General features: G+C 56.5%; 1 long non-coding RNA gene across 4 annotated transcripts; it reads right to left on the bottom strand.

Moving 5' to 3' along the window:
- Window positions 1-5943: 5943 nt before the first annotated feature.
- Window positions 5944-15788, bottom strand: LOC116147449 (uncharacterized). 4 transcript variants are annotated; one of them, XR_010376694.1, is made up of 4 exons: window positions 15648-15787; window positions 15218-15538; window positions 13846-15118; window positions 5944-6253 (listed from the first exon to the last, which is right to left on the bottom strand). It is a non-coding gene; the product is annotated as an uncharacterized LOC116147449 (long non-coding RNA). The 4 variants fall into 4 exon arrangements; XR_010376693.1 differs by having other exon boundaries at window positions 13846-14112; window positions 14975-15118; window positions 15218-15771; XR_010376692.1 differs by having other exon boundaries at window positions 15218-15788.
- Window positions 15789-16422: the final 634 nt, after the last annotated feature.

Here is a 16422-nt window from a genome sequence, read left to right as displayed (position 1 = left end):
GGGGCCATCCAGGGCTGGCGTTTCCCGGAAGTTCCAGGTGACTCTGATCCATCCGCTGTTCCGGCTCCACATCTGAAGCCCACCGGGGCAGCCCCACCGCCCACGACCCCTCGGAGCCTCACCCTCACCTGCCTGACAACGCCAAGGACGTGGTGGAGAGGGGCCGGGTCTGTAGAGTCTCCCAGCTGTGAGAACTGGGGACCCTGCTCTGGGTGGAAGCCTGGGGTTTGCCGAGCACAGCAGCCAACCCTCCCCCCGAGTTGGCAGGGTCAGCGGCGGAGGGAAATCCCGGCCTTCCCCCTGGTGCCCTTCCCCCGGGTGGCCTTCCCCCGGGCGGGCAGGGGGAAGGGAGGCTGGACCGCAGGAGGCAGTGACGGTCGGTGGTGGGACTTCCCTTTCATTCCCCGTTTTGCATTTCTAGAAACATCTGATCAAATAACATCCTTCATAACCAACATGGAACACGAAGAGCCCTGCGCGGCCGATCCCGGCCAGCGAGGTCCTCAGGCCAAGCCACAGGAGGCCGACGCTGAGCCTTCCAGCTCCGGGCCGGGCCAGAAGTGCTGTGTGGACGAATTTCTCTTTGGGAGCTGGCTAAAACCGACCACGCTTCCTCATAACTCAGGATAAACAGCATAGCCTTGTCGTATAAATCTAGAGTCCTCAAATTAGGTTAAAATAGGCCTTCTGGGGAGATGATTTCTGTTTTTTTGGCAGGTTATTCCTGAAATACGTTCAGACACAAACAGCTCAACTTCTTTTCCTTCCACACTTAATGGCGATCAAACTAAACTTCTACGTGTTTGGAATTGTATTATATTGCATTGTATTCTTCAGTTACACGTAAAATTCAATTGGCATTTCTTTAAGGAAATTTAAAAACTGTATTTAGGTTAAAGAGAAGAATATTTTAAACGACATTATGAAACGTAAGAAGCAACGGAATTTAGCTTTTCAGGCAAGCGCAGCTCTGCCGTGGGGGTGAGCCTTCCACGTTTTCCGCAACAGAACGCGCTCCCAGGCAAACGCACGTGAGCCTTGTTCTGTCTGGCAGATCCGCCCCCAAAATTGTGTGTGTAGAATGTCTGTGAGGTGCGTTACCACACACTGAAGCAAGATCTGGGCGAAAAGATCACCTTGGTCGCTGACCCGGACAGAAGAACGCGGGTCCTCGGGGCTCCGGCCTGGAGTCAGGCAGCCGGGAGCCGCTCCCGAGCTCGCACCGGGCGTGAGAAGCCGCCTCGTCACGCGTGCCCGTGAGGAACGCTTCCTTGGCCTGCCGTGAGGGCGTCCGGGTGACACAAATAAGCTGTGAAGATTAGAGATTTCACCGAAACAGCGTTTCGTCGGTTTCCGTCCATTTTCACCGCCCGTCTTGGAAACGCGCCCCGGGCCGAGCCAGCGCGGAGCAGGCCCGCTGTGCGAGCGCGGGCGTTGCCCTGGGCTGGCCGGCAGCGGCGTCGGGGCTTCCCGCGCTGGCCCACGGCCCTATCCGCCTCGCTGGCCGTTCCCCGCCACCGTGTGTCTACGGTTTGTCTCACTTTTCTCCCCGTGTTCTTTACAGAGTGAGGAGGAAGAGGCAGTGAAAAATACGTCTTGGTGTTTGCTCCCGCACACCACCAGCTGATTTGCGGGAACCACGGTCTGCCCTGCGACAAGCTTTGCTAAGGCGTGTTTCACTGGCATGCCGCCGCCCTGCCAGAAAAGTCTCTGAACCTCAATCTGGGAACTTGATTGTTCTTGAATTAAGTGCAACGTGTCTCATTTCATTCCTCTGCTCCCTGTGGCCACCCTCTCCCTGCTCTCACAGCGCATGGAGGGCAGGTTTCCTGCCCCCTAGGTGGGTTCCCGTCCCTCCCTCCTGTCTTATCTGCCCTATTCTGAGTGGGCGCAGTGATAACCCGTGGGGACAGGGACGAGGCGGCCCGAGGGTCTGAGCTTTCTATACTGGCCGCGTTTGCGTGTCTTTGGTCTCGTTGTTAAACCACACACTCCCGATTTTGTTTTGTTTTGTTTTTTTTTAGCTGAAGCCAGTCAGTTACGATGTGCCAGTTCTGGTGCACAGCGCCATGTCTCAGCCCCGCGTATACACACATACATTCGCTTCCAGGTTCTTTTCCACTGCAGGCCACTGCAAGACACAGAATGCAGTTCCTTGTGCTACACAGTAAAACCTCGCTGTGTCTGTTTTATACCTGGTAGTGTGTGTCTGCAAATCTCGAACTCCCAGCTTATCCCTTCCCACCCTCTTTCCCCCTGGTAACCGTAAGTTTGTTTTCTGTGTCTGTGAGTCTGTTTTTGTTTTGCAAATAAACTCATTTGTCTTTTTTTTTAATTCCACATACAAGTGATACCATATGTTTAGCTTTGTTTTGCCTAGAGACTACATTCATGGTCGTGTCGGGGAAGGGCGCTCACCTCGTCTGACAGCTACGCCCGCCGTGCCAGTGGTGTTTCGTACACGCGCAGTGTAGGCTGCCTCTTGGGGTCGGGAGGACGGCATTTCCTAAGGCGCAGGGTTGGGGTGGGTGCATTCTGAGCACACTCTGTCTCCACTCACACCCTCCCCCGGAGGGTGCAGAGATGCCACTCCCGCCGAGATTCCAGTCCTCACCACCAAAAAACCGTCGACTGGGGATGACCCTCAGCCGCTCCGAGTGGGCCCTGCCTTTGGTCTCAGCTGGTCGGAGCCAGTGCGGGTAAAGGACCCGCGCTCTTTGCCCAGAGCCCGAGTCAGCACGCCACTGCCCCTCACGGAAGGACGGCCCGAGGGCTGGCACAGCCCCACTTGGAGCCAGTGGACGTGAGCGAAGTTTGCTGGGGCTTCTCTGAAGTTGTCCCCCAGTGAGTGGAGAAGCCAAGGCCCGTCCAGGCCACAGGCCATCCGACTGGAGCCCCGCGTTGGCTGTGGGGGAAGAGGGGGAGGACGGGGGGGCAGCAAGGAAGGCAGGGCGTGGGCTGGCTTGGTGGGGGCGGCCAGAGAGACGGTCCCTCCAGGGCCGCCCTGGACCTTATCAGCCCATCATTTCACGTCACACCTTTTTGGAAGCTGCGATCTCAGCTGAGTCTCAAGTAGTTTTGTTTGGGGGAAACGGCGCTAGTCTTGGTTTACGATGGAACCGTAGAGCCTGAATTTTCCATGAAGGCCCCGAACCTTCCTTATTGTTTCTCTAACACGTTCACCATCTTCCTTGTTGTGTGAAAACAGAACCAGCCTAACCCTCCCGGAACCAGCTTGACCAGCTTAGAGGCCGTCTGTGTAAGCGGCAGCCCCTCCGCCGGGAAGCTGGGACCCGCGGGCCCTTCCGTGCTGGTTAAATTTAACGGCAGGCTCAGCGAGGTCGTCCGTCTGTCCTGCCCGCTTCCTCGCTGGACCCTGGCTTCCTTTGCGCTGTGGCTGCAACAGTTCTCAGCTCCAGAGGGAGAGGCCTTGCTGGGGGCCCTGCCCTCGCATCCCGCTGCCCAGGCTGGGCTGCGTGTCCATTCCCGGACCAGCACTTATGGGGTCCCCGAGCAGGGGAGGTGAATGGCTGTCCCCACTGGCCGAGATGGCCAGGCCCCACCCCCACCTCTGCCCAGGAAGTGGGATGGGAGCTGAGGCCAAGGGTGCTTCCCCAAGGGCTGCATCCAGACCCAGGTCAGGCAGGCAGCGCCTCGCAGCAGAGTTCAACACAACGCCGATTGTCTTTCCAGTTTTTAAGATCTGTCCTGGGCCCACACCCCTTCCCCAGGCCTCTGCTCCACGCCCTGGCGACTCCCAGGCTCAGAGAGTCCACGGGAAACAGTAAAGGAGTGCGGGCAGGACCACACGGAGCCGGGGAGGGCGGAGGCCATCTCTGAGGGCACGGGACCATGAGGACAGCAGTGGGAGAGCTGAGGTGAGGGGTCCACGTTCTCACACATTCTGGGGGCTGGCCTGACCTCAGGTCCCTCCCGGAACACGCGGACTTGCAGTTTACTGTGGCTCCAAGGCCAGCCACCTGCCCTGTGGGCCAGCCACCGTTCAGCCGTCCTTGAAGAAAAGGCACGACCTGTTCCCCTCCCTGGGATCTCCCCCTGAACGGGACGAGCCCCCCACCTGCAGGCCCGGGGCCCCGAACCGGGTCGGCCGGGAGCCGGCCCAGCTACACGCGGTCTCGGGGATGCAGCACGCACGGCTTCGTCACGGCCATCGAAGCACCTTTCTGTGTGCGTACTCTGCTTGCAAAGTAAGTTTTATTTCCAGTCTTGAATGTGACACATATTCATCGTGAAAAGCATGGAAAGAACAAACAAAACTTTTAAAAACCCAGCCCAAAAAGAAAATTTCTGCCAACAATCTGGTGCACTTCCTTTCGTGTTTTCCCAGTTTGGTGAAAATCCACGCACCGTTCTCCTTGCCCTACCAGCCCTGCACACACCGCGTGTTTCACACAGAGTGTGCATCGAGACAGCCTTGCATCCGTTCCCCGGTCTCCTGTTTCCCACTTTGCCTCTAGTGTGCTCGACACAGAGCTTCCGTAAGCGTTGCTCTGCTGGTGGCACGGGCTCGTATGGTGTAAACGGACCTGACGGACTCGGCACCCCAGTGACCCGGAGGTACCTGCAGTTGCTTCCGCTTTGAGAACACCGCGCTGACAGCCGCAGTTCATGCACTTCAGACGACTTCCTTAGGTGTGGAATCGCTGACGTGGAGGCGTGATTTAAAGTGACGTGTGCACTGGGTGAGCGAGGGCTGACTTGTCGGGGACCCGAGGGGCGGGAGACGTCCTCAGAGTTGGTCCCCAAGCAGGAGTCACTAGCCCTGATGTTTGCAGAGGTCGATGGTTTTGATCGCAGTCACAAAAGTTCTTGAAATGTACACTTCCAGTTTGTATGAGGCCTTTTGTAAACTATCGCAACGTGCAATTTAGGATTTCTGGTGGGCGCTGCTTCCTCACGGAGGGCGGGGTGAGGGAGGCAGGTGTCAGGTGTCAGCTTCAGGTGCCGGTGGCACTGTCACCGCGTTCTTACGTAGACCTTCCTCCCCGGCTGGCCCTGCCCGCTCGTGCGTGCACACACGCTCACACGTACACACACACACCACACGTACACGTGCACCTGCATGCCCACGTGTACACACACAGCACACGTACACACGTACTCACACGTACACGTGCACCTGCATGCCCATGTGTACACACACACCACACGTACACACACAGCACACATGTACACCACATGTACACGTGCACCTGCATGCCCACGTGTACACACACAGCACACGCACACGTGCTCACACTTGGCCACAACACACCTTCTGACCCAGCTCCACACACCCACGTGCACCAGGGTCTCCAGATCAAACACAGACAGCTACAGGGCGCCCAGGTCACTCGGAGCTGCAGACAGGCCGTGAGTGACTTCTCAGTGTGAGTTTGCCCGGTGCCGTTCCTGCAACGTGGCCGTGTGGTATTCGGGACAGACTTACCCTAAGTATGTGTTCATTGTTCATTAGAAATTCAAATGTAACCGGGTAGCCCAGAGTTTTATTTGCTAAACCCGGCCACTCGGGCATTCACACACTCATTCCTGCACGCGTGCACACGCGCACACGCCACCTCACACACGTTCACCCCACACCCCTGCTCTCTTTCTTTGCATCGAGCAGTCAGTTTACTTATTACAATGTAAACAGTTCCAGAACCCTTCAGATAACAGGCAAACTGCACGGCAGTGGCTTAATACTTTTTAAATAATTGCTTTATTACCAGTGACTCTCAGGCCCCACAGGGGACCGTCTCAGTGTTAGAATCCCGTCCTGCGGTGTGCGGGGTCCTTGCACCCAGGCCAGCTTCCAGCGGCCACTGTGAGACTCTCGCCGAGGAGGCAGATCCCGCTTCCCCACCCCATGGAGCCCGGGAGGCAGGCTCAGATCCCCCCTGCCCCCCCTCGGCCCCCTGGAGCCCAGGTGCAGGCCTCCCCCACCCCGGCCCCGGTCTCAGTCCATCTGGCATTTGTTTGGAAAGGACTCCTCTTTCCTTTCTTTATGAAAACAACCCCATGTCTTTATGTAGCTAGGCCAGGGCGGGCGGGCCTCACCTTCCCTGGGCGTGTTCCAGAAGGGGCGTGTGGAGCTGGTGGGGTCCCCATCGTGTGCACGCCCGGCTTGGCCTCCATTCACACGTGCCTCCAGGGCGCTGGCGGCCCGTCCTCCGTCCCTGCGGTTTCACAGTCTCACCGGGGAGCCTCCGAGCTCCCGTGGGCGGCGACTAACCCAGCCGGAGCAGTGCCCCTGTAAGGAGAGGAATCTGGCTGTACAGAGACACCAGGCACAGAGGGAAGGCCACGCGAGGACACGCCAGGGCGCCGGCCACCGCCCAGCCCAGGAGACGGGCCTCAGGAGACACCAACCCTGCTGCCACCTTGGTCCTGGACTTGGGACCTCCAGAGCTCTGAAAAACAAATGTTTGTGGTTTAAGCCACACAGCTGTGTTACGGCAGGCCGAGGACTCTCACTCACGGGCATCTGGGTGTCCTCCAGTGAAAGGCCGAGTGCGGTCCCACGAGCACCTGTGCACAGGCCTTGCCCAGGGCGTGCAGCTTCTGTACGGATCCAGGCTTGGCAAGAAAAGCCGCGGGCTCTCCCAGGGGGAGGTGGGGGAGAGTGTGCAGCAGGGCTGTCTGCAGGGCTGTTCACAGGGCTGAGGGGGGAAGGCCTGGGGTGGGGGGCAGCTGCCATCAGCCCTGAGTCTGAAGGTCCGGGTGGGAGTGTGTACAAGGAGGGCTGTGACGTCAGGGAGGGGCCCACGACAGGACGTGCCCGTCACCTTCGGGAGAGGAACACAGCCACTGCCCAGGCACGGCGCAGCCGGAGGGGCCGGAGACATCAATTCCGGGGCATCCTCTCCTCCTGAGGTCTGACCCCATCCAGTGTCTCCGTGGCCAAATTCCACCAGATTCCGGAGGACAAAGGAGCCCGGGTAACGCAGCCCCCACTGGGCAGCCTCCGGGCACAGCGCAGGGGAGGCGGGCAGAACGCACAGCTCGCCTTCTAACCCGCTTTCAGCTCCTCTCGGTCACGCACAGACAGGCTCCAAGGGTCACAGGACAAGTGAAGCCCCTCGACTTGAGAGCGCCCCAGACAAACATGCAAACCTACCAACAAGCCAAAGAAAACCAGGGGAAGTGGACAATGCAGTGAACAGAATACACTTTTTTAAAAGGAACCCACAGGAAATAATGTACAAAGAGAAAACATACATATTTCGAGAATCCAGAGACAAGTCACTCCATTGTCAAAAACGTGGAGTTACGAACAACGGGAAAGTCTGACAGTGTGCAGGGTCTTAGGAACTGAAAATGTGAGAGCCTAAAACAGTAAAGAAAGATGAGGAGACTGAAGAACTCTCTCAGAAAGCGGAACGAGTAAGAAGATAAAAATGGGTGAGAAAAGAAACTTCGACAAGCCACCGGAAGACAGAACGTCTGACTCTTCAGAAACTCAGCAACGGTGAGCAGGAGAGACGCCGGCGGCACGGGAGGGTGACAGCGCGTGCAGCACAGCCTCCCCGCGCGGAGGAGCGCCTCGTGCTTCTGCGCCATCCAGACACGTGACTACGCGTGAAGGGCTTCGAAAGTGTCAAGACTCTGCTCGACATTCTAGGAAACTGGAAAAGGTGTCTTTCCCGTTCCTCCTGCTCAGGACAGCTAAACCCAGGACAGTCCATGTTAACACAACACGAGCAGCCTCTGGAAGGTGGAGGGGAGATGGCTGCTTGGGGAGGGACGTCGGGACCCGAGGGAAATCATCGTGCTGGGCTCCAGGGTCCTCTTGTCTTAAACAGCCTGGAATCGGAGCTGAAGAGGCAGCAACCCAGAAATGCCAAAGGCACAGCCCTGCGCCCCCCACGAATCCCCGCTCCCTCCAGCCAGGAGATGAGGGCAGGCGCCACCTGGGAAGACAGGCTTCCCCTCCGGAGAGGAACCCTAGATTATTGTGCCATAGCCACGTGCGACTATTTACATTTAAAAATGTGTCACTGAATAGCAGTTAAAAGAAACTGAAGCGCAGTCCGTTACAGCATGTCAGTTCCAGGGGTGCAGCTCAGTGCCCCCGTCACACACATACACATGTATATTCGTTTTCATGTTCTTTTTCATTAAAGGTTATTACAAGATATTGAACACGGTTCCCTGTGCTCTACAGGAGAAATTTGTTTTTTTAATATATAGTGGTTAACATTTGTAAATCTCAAACTGCCAAATGTATCCCTTCTCACCTCCCCCTGCCCTGCAACCATGAGATTGCTTACTGTGTCTGCGAGTCCGTTTCTCTTGTAGATGAGTTCATAGTGTCCTTTTTTTTCTGACTCCACGTATGAGTGGATTACCGTAGCATACGGTATTTGTCTTTCTCTGTGTCTGACTGCACTTAGAATGATGCCCTCCAGGGCCACCTGCGTTGCGGCAGACGGCATTGAACCCGTTTCCCAGCTGCATCTGTCAGGTGCTTGTCAGCCCTGCAGAGCCAGAGTGAGCGCCGCGTCGGTGTGTCCCTACGGAGGTTTCCCACCATGGCAGACAGTTCTCTGCGCAGCCCTGGGAGCTCAGCCTTGCCAGTGCTTTGTCCTCACAGACTTGGATTTACCTGTCTGTTTTATTAAGCGGAATGTTTCGTGCATCTGTGATTTTTTAACCCATCTTCCTCCCATACGTACGACATTCACCATTGGATTGTTCTTGGGTTTTTGACTCGCCCTTTTCAGCTTTAGGGCAGAATTGCTGAATTTAATCCATTGAATAGAGCACAAAGGAGATGGGCTGCACTCACATTCTTTTTCGGCTGAGAGGACACTGTCCCTGCACCAGGGAAGGGGACGGCAGGTGCTGAGGCTGCCGGATCCCCCCACACCGCCACCCCTCAGGGGGGTCCCACGCGGCCCAGCACGGGCCCTGCCATGTGCTATTTGAAAGCCCTTGTGGGCGTGGCTGAGAGAGGCTTTCTTGAGCGTGTCTACCACACTGAGAGCCTCAGTGCCTTCCTCGTTGCAAAAATTAAACAAAGGAAATCCTGTCTCCTGGGTTCAAGACAGTGCTGACAGGTTAGTTCAGCACCCGTGTTTCTGATGTGAAGCTCGTCTTCCCCGGATGCCAGACCAGTCCCCACCTCGGGACACCAGGCCATCGTCGGAGGTCACGTCCTCGGCTCTCCGGCTCTTCGAGGTGACAGGGAAGCGTGACTGCTCTGTAACACAACCACCTGAGGCCCGGCTTGGAGCCGAGCCTGACCTCGCAGGCCCCTCGCAGCCTCCCCTGGTCCTTGCTCGGAGACCCCGAGTGAGAGTAGAGGGAAATCACTGGAGCCTCGTTCCAGGTCGGAGCGCGTCACCGGGACCCAGGCCGGCGGCGCTGTCCGTGTTTTAACGGCAAGGCTTGTGTGTCCTCCACCGAAGGAAGGGTACAGGACGCCAGAAACGCCCGTCTCGTTGTCAGAGTCGGCGCATTAGCGAAGCGCAGGCTGGGACTGGAAAGACGCCTGCTTTGGAAAACGCTTCCTTTAGCCGCACGCGCGCACGCGCAGGCAGGACCCGCCGAGGCTCGCCCTCGGCTGCTTTCCTAGCGCGGTCTGAATGGAAGCACACTGCTAGGTCTCCGTCCTCTGCTCAAACCCACAAAACACGCCGCCCCCCTCAGAGCGTCCGCGCGGGCGTTCCAGCAAGAGACCCAAGCAGGCGCGGCGTGACCCGCCTTCTCTGCTCGGAGTGGAGGCGGCCACGGAGCGCCAGCAGCCGCGGAGGGCCGGCCCCTCCCCGACGTGCGGAGTGCTGCGTCTCTTCACACGCTCTACACAGAAGCGGCTCCTTGAAAATCAGTCCGCAGCCCCCTCCGCGCCGCGCGGGCCCCCACAGAGCACGGCCGGGGCGGGGTCCTAATCCGGGGGCCGCGGCCTGGGGCGGGCGGTGAAATCTGCGCCTTCTTTCACTTCCCCTGGAGACTCGGCACGCGCCCTGACGACGGTGCAGACGGCAGCCCACGGCCGTGTCCGCACAGCGCGCTTCCGGTGCTTCCGGTGCCCCGGGAGGCTCACAGGTGCGCTCGTGTCACAGCAGAGGGGTCGCAGGTATCTGGACTCCTCCGCCCCCCTCGCCCCCACCTGAACGGAGGCACCGGGGGTGGGACCCAGGACCTCCTGCACCCCAAGCGCGCGCCCTACCTCTGAGCTACACCCCCACCCCCTGGGCCCACCCGTTACCCTCATCAGTGCTTTGAGATCATGGTCGGGGTGAGACCCATGCCTAGATCTTTGCTTTTTCAGTTTGATAAAGAAGAACGTTTTTACTATATAACACCTTTTTGTGGTTTTTGAGAGGTGTGTTTGCTTGTAGTCCGTGTGTCTCACACTCTGAACAGCATCGTTCTGAGGAGGGGTCTGTAGGCTGAGCTACAGACCAAAGGGTCCTTGGCCCAAAGGAGGCCTGGGGTCGAGCCGGAGGTCAGCGCGGGCTCTGGGACGTCCCGGGCGCCGGGCAGGTCCTCCCAGAGGAGAGAAGCGCTTCACGGAGACGGATGTGAGCCCAGAGCGTCCACACTCGGTGCCTGCTGGTGAACGAACAGGGCCACGTCCCCTGCTTTCCTGAACTCACTCCTTGCTCAGCTGCCCCCAGTTTCCCAGAGGCGAGGTCGTGTCCATCAGGCAGGTTTTTCTGAAGAGCAGGGTGGTTGAGAGAGTGCGGTTTGTCCTCAGACAGACCTGGTTTGGGATCTGGACACCACTGCCGACCAGCTGCATAGCGGGGACGAGGCAGCTCCTCTGTCGGTGACCCGCTCTCCTCTCCAGGGGCAGTGCCGTCGCCCCTCGTGGTGGGAGAGGGAGGGTGTGAGGAACAGTCTGGCGCACGGCAGCAGGTACCAACACACTGGCCACGGGTGGGGGCCTCGTGCGGGGGCCTCACGTGGGGCTCTCGGGGCTGGGGGAGCGTGGACCCACCTGGGTGGCCGCCTCCTCCGGGGGCCGCTCTCTTGTCCATGAAACCGTTTTCTTCACCTCATCTTCACTCGTTCCCACCTTTGCGTCTGGTCCCTCCATCCAGTGGGTCGAGCCGAGAGAATTTCTAGGGCTCGAGTGCATAGTAGGCATCATTGCTGGGGGCTTCCCCAGCACCCAGCCTCCTGTCTCCCACCAGCTGGGCCCCTCTGCCAACCTCAGAAATAAACGATTGTTCACCTCGGGATTGGATGGGTTTGGCCAATGACTGGTTTGGGGATGGACATGGGGGCTTGTCTGGACCAATGAGAGTGACTCCATGACTCTTCTGGATCTACTAGAAGAAAGATTTTTATCCCCTCTGGGCAGGGTGGGATGAAGAGATTAAGGCTGGGGTAGCTGCAGCCATTTTATTATCCTGAGGCAAGAGCCTTACTCAAACCAAGAATAGAGCCAAGAGCAAAGAAAACCAGTCTGCTGGTGACAAGCTGCCGCTCAAACTCCTTCTGGAGCTGCAGACACCGGGCGTCCCCGCAGTGGCATCTAACTGTTAGTCAGCCAGCCGCTCCCTCTTTTGTTCAAGCCATCAGCACGACAATTTATTATGAAATGGAACGTAGACACAGCACTTGCCTTAATCAGTTGCTACAAGGAAAACACATGTGACCACCAGGCCAGGAGGCGGAAATCTGCCAGTCACCTCAGAAGCCCCTGGAATCTGCACACACTCTCTTCCCCTAAATGTACCCCCCGACTTTCATAGTGACCATTTCCTTGTGTTTCTTCATAGTTTTAAACCAAAATGGGCACCCCTGGATATCATCGATTCACTGGTTCCCGGTTCTAAGTTTGCCTCGCTGTTTTTGCCTTGTTCCGTGTGCCAGCTGCCACCTCGTCCCTTCCCTTCTCTGACAATTTGCCTTCCAGCACGCAGAGCCTTGCGTCTGACCCAGAGCCTGGACCCTCCGCACTGCTGCCCCGGCCCTCTGACCTGGGCGCTCCTGCAAGCGGGCAGCTGGATGCAGAGCTGGGTGGCGCCTGGGCCCCGTGCCTGGTTACCGTCTACCCGGAGGCCCGGGAGGTCCCTTTTTGTGACGCTGGTGACCCTCGCTGTGAGGCCGGTGCAGGGGCTGCATGGCCTACAGGGAGCGGGGAAACAAGCGTACCAGCGACTAGGAGTCGGCCGGCTCTAAGGTCCCTGCGCACAGCACGCCCGCGCGGGGCCAGCGACGCTCCTGCCAGGGTGGGGGCCTCTCCACAGCGCCCCTGCCGGTGACCCCGGGCTCTGCTCTCAGATCCCCCTTGCTTCCTTTCTCCTTCCCGCCCCCATTCCGTGCTGACAGCATCCAGGACAGGTTCCTCCTGGCCATTTGTCTGCATCTGCTTACGTTTGGGGCTCAGGGGGGTCTTCCTTGCCTGTTTCCACCGGGGGGTGGGGAGAGATTCAAGGACCGTGGGCCACCACAGCCGTTTCCCCAGAACCCCCCGCCCCGGTTCCAGTCCGTCGAGCTGGTCCCCAGTGCGAGGAATGGGAAGGCGCCTGAAGTGGGTTAGAGCGTCCAGTCTGATTGGGAGGCCACGCCGACGAGCAGTGATGCCAAGGACACCGGGGCTGGAGCGGGGGTCCTCGGGGTGCTCTTCTCAAGCTGGGACATCTGATTTCCCATCTCTGTGTCTCCCGCCACAACTCCCGGAACTCAGAGGCGATGAACGACTGAGCTCCGGGGCACCCACCGCATGTCCAGGCTCGGATAAGCCGTCTCCTGCCCTTTACATTTCACAGTTGGCTGACTTCTCCCTGGAGTGGCTGACACATCTTTTTATGGTTTCCGCATGGTTGGAATGTGAGTTTTCTTGTGCGTGTGCGTCTTTTCAAGGAGCTCCTCTTGAACAACGGTTGAGCATCAAAACCAAAGAGCGGTCCAGGGGTCGCAGGGCGGCCGGGAGTCCTGGTTCCCGACAATTCTACCGCCAAAGGAAGAGTGTGGTAAGGAGCCTGATTTGAGCAAAATCAAGGTATGACGTGCATGTGGCCTTAGAAGTTGCAGAGACCAGGAACAGCCCCTTCCCAGAAGCATTTCCATCTGGATTCTCTGGCGGAAAGCTGCTCGCACTGGCCTCCCAGGACCACGGGGAGCCCAGAGGCTCCCTTGACTGGAAGAGGAGGGGTCTGGTACCTGTGGGGCGTCAGGCCTGGGTAACTTCCTCTGCAGACAAGACGCATAAAATGCCACCTGCAGGCAACGTCCTTCGCCCGCAGCCCGAACGGGGCAGAAAGAGCCCACTGCCTGACGACCGTGGCAAGAAAGAAGAGACCAGAAATTCTGGGGAGACGTATATTAAGTGATGGCTCACCCCTTCTGGCTCTTTTATTTCTGGGACTTAAATGTGTCTTTAATACGACATCTACTGGCATTTGTCATAAGCTGGGATTAATTAGAGAAGTGAAGAGCTCTGGAAATTCCCAAAATTTCTGGAAAGGGTTCTTATGAATAATAATAAAAAAAAGCTTTTACAATTGGAAATAATTTTAGACTTATGGAAATGTGCAGGATGACGCGAAGCCCTCCTGTGGGCGTCTCACCCAGACTCCCCCACAGTCAGCTTTTTCCCACATTTTCATTCTCGTTCTCTCTGTGTGTTTGAGCATCTGCTCTGGTGGTTTGGGAGTGAGTTGCAGAAGTGACATCTAATTCTCCTTCTTTCTGCTCTTAAATACCTCAGAACGTGTTTCCCAAAAACAAGTACGTTCTCTTCCTTAACCCAGGACTGTTACAAAAATCAGGAAATTCACACTGGTGTAATGCCATTTCTAATCTAAAGAGCTAGTTTAGATTTTGTCAATGGACCCAATAATGCCCTTTATGGCAAAAGAGAAAGAGAGTGGCTCATGATCTTACCAACGAGTTTCAGTCCTTCAAAGTCAGAAGCAGCTCCCGGGTTGCGGTGCTAACTTTGCCTCTCCTTTCCGAGCACAGGCCAGGTATTCCGCAGAAGGCCTTGAACGTGGGTCTGCCGGACGTTGCCTCGCTGTGGGTGAGGCCCAGCACAGTGCCGGCGCGTCCTCCTCGGTGCTTCAACCACCACAGCACCCGCCGTCTGTCCGTCTCGTTGCTGGTGACGCTGGCGCGGGCCCCTTGGAGAATGTGGTGTCTGCCGGGTTTCCCCTGTTTTTGCAGTTAAGAAACATCCCATCAGAAGATACCTGAGGACTCTGTAATGTCCTGTTTCTCGCCACATTTCACCGCTGGCTTCAGACTCCATGGATGAGCCTCGTCTGAATCAGCGGCCGCTGGGAGAGGAAATATTTTGGCTTTTCCCCTATTGGCTCTGTCTTCAGAATGTGCATGTCGCCCGTCCACTTCCCACCACCTCAGCCAGCACACTGGCCCCCGTCACCCCACGTCTCTTGTGCAACGTCTCCTGAGAGCCCCCCAACTCTCCCCCTGCCCCTGCAGACTCCCGGCTCAGACGGAGTGAGCCTGTGAGCCCCCACGTTGCTCCTTGGTTCAGACCATCGGGGCCCCGTCTTGACACAGCAGCCTTAGAGCGAGAGGTGAGCCTTGTACTTTTTTTGTGTCTCCTGCACGTGCTGGGCGCCCAGGGTGGATGGAAAGACACCAGCTGCCTGTCGAACATGCTCCGCGTTTCTCAACAGAAACGACAGCTTGGCCCTTCCACCAACAAGCACACAGCACCCCACAGAGAAAGGGAATGAATAAAATGAAAATAATGGAATGAAAATTAAATCCAGCTGAAGTCAGGGAAGGGGAAATGATGAAATAGTTAAAAAAAAATTAGAACAGAAAACGTAAAAAAAAAAAAAAGACAGAGGTATAAACCCTCCAATATTGATGGTGGAAATCCAATTTGGATGGATTTTAACTCACCCTATTAAAATAGTCTTCAGATTGGATTAAAAAAATTCTAAATTCTAATGCTTCACTGTGTATAAGATGGATGCTTGGCTGTTTATGATATACAATAAAGTGACAGTAATAACAAAGCAGACATGTGTGGGGTTCTTACTGCATGCCAGGCATTTTCAGAGCCTTTAACACGTGCTGTATCTCAGCAGGGGACAGAGAGACAGTCGGACAGGAACCGGCGGGGGCGGAGGCAGGGAACGGAGCGATTGGACTCAGGGGCCACGCTCGTCACCACTGAGCTAACCTTAAAAGAAAAAGATTAGGAATTTAATAAAGGAAAGAAAAGGATGGACAGAGAACACACCAGAACAAGAAAGAAGCAACACCAATACTGAGATCTCACCGCCGGAAGCTGAAGGTGAAACCTGCCAAGGAAGCCGATGCTTGTGAGCATTTCTGTGCCCGAGCGTGCGTGCGTGTCAGCGAGCACCTGCGGCCGTGACCTCGAGAAGTACCAGGAGAGCCGTGACGTGCTGTCGGACTCAGACGAACTCCCTCCGATGGACTCAGGCTGGAGTGAAGCCTCCGGCGCCCCTCACCTGCAGGTCATGGGCTCCCGGTCTCCGGGGAGCCAGCGCCTCCCTGCAAGTCGTCTCTGTCTGCATCACATGCATACGTGTGTCTCTCCACGGAAATCACACCCACGTCTGTCTCCTTTTGGTTACTGGAGACCAGCCAGTGGAGCAGAAAAGCAGAGAAACAAAACCAGTAAACAGAAATAGATGAACAGCAAGTTTCTCCTGTGCAGCACGGGAACTCTATTCAATACCAACCTCTAATGGAAAAGAAGATGAACACAAACAGGCAAAAGGGAAGTCAGAGAGACGGAACCCCCACACAACTAGAAACGGGAAGTAACGCCGCCCCCATCCCCGTTCGCTGGTATCAATCTGACAACTGAAATGAAAAATAGTAACAACTCAGAAACAGCCCTTATGTCGAACTGGAAAACGCCAACTACAATTACGGGGGTTTTAGGGGTTAAAGACAAGGAGAACCCTCTGCCTTGGTCCAAAATTAAAGGGAAAGAAAACCCGTAGACTCACAGTATAAATGTTTTAATTAACAAGTGAAAACGTTTGGACGTGCATTCACCGAGAGTTACTCAAGAAGCAGAGAACGTGCAACCAAAGGAAGTCAGAGGAAAGGCTTTATAAACGCCAAAACGGTCAGTGACTAGCTTAAAATCAAACCAAAAATGCCCAGATAAGCAACCTGTAGGACTGATGAACAGAACCAAGGGCTGCTTCCAGGAGGAGGCCTGTGAGGGGGTCCTGGAGACACACGGAGGGCCCCGCCCTGCAGGGCCGCGGCGGGAGACGTGCGGACGGAGCAGAGGGACGTGCGGACGGAGATCAGGCTGTTTCTTTGAGAGCAGATCTGCACACATTTCATCCAAAACATTTTAAAATCTAGACGCGTGGGACGATTTTTCCATAAATTAACAAAATTTGCCAAGAAGAGGTTAAACAGTGAACAGGCCAACCACCATAACAGAAACCAAAAAGTCTGTCAAGTCTAACTTTTCAAAAGGCCTCGTGCCCAGGT

Source organism: Camelus dromedarius, chromosome 18 (assembly GCF_036321535.1).
Source record: "Camelus dromedarius isolate mCamDro1 chromosome 18, mCamDro1.pat, whole genome shotgun sequence".
NCBI lineage: Eukaryota > Metazoa > Chordata > Mammalia > Artiodactyla > Camelidae > Camelus > Camelus dromedarius.
Note: the sequence above shows the minus strand (reverse complement) of the source record. Positions and strands in the feature narration are given on the sequence as shown.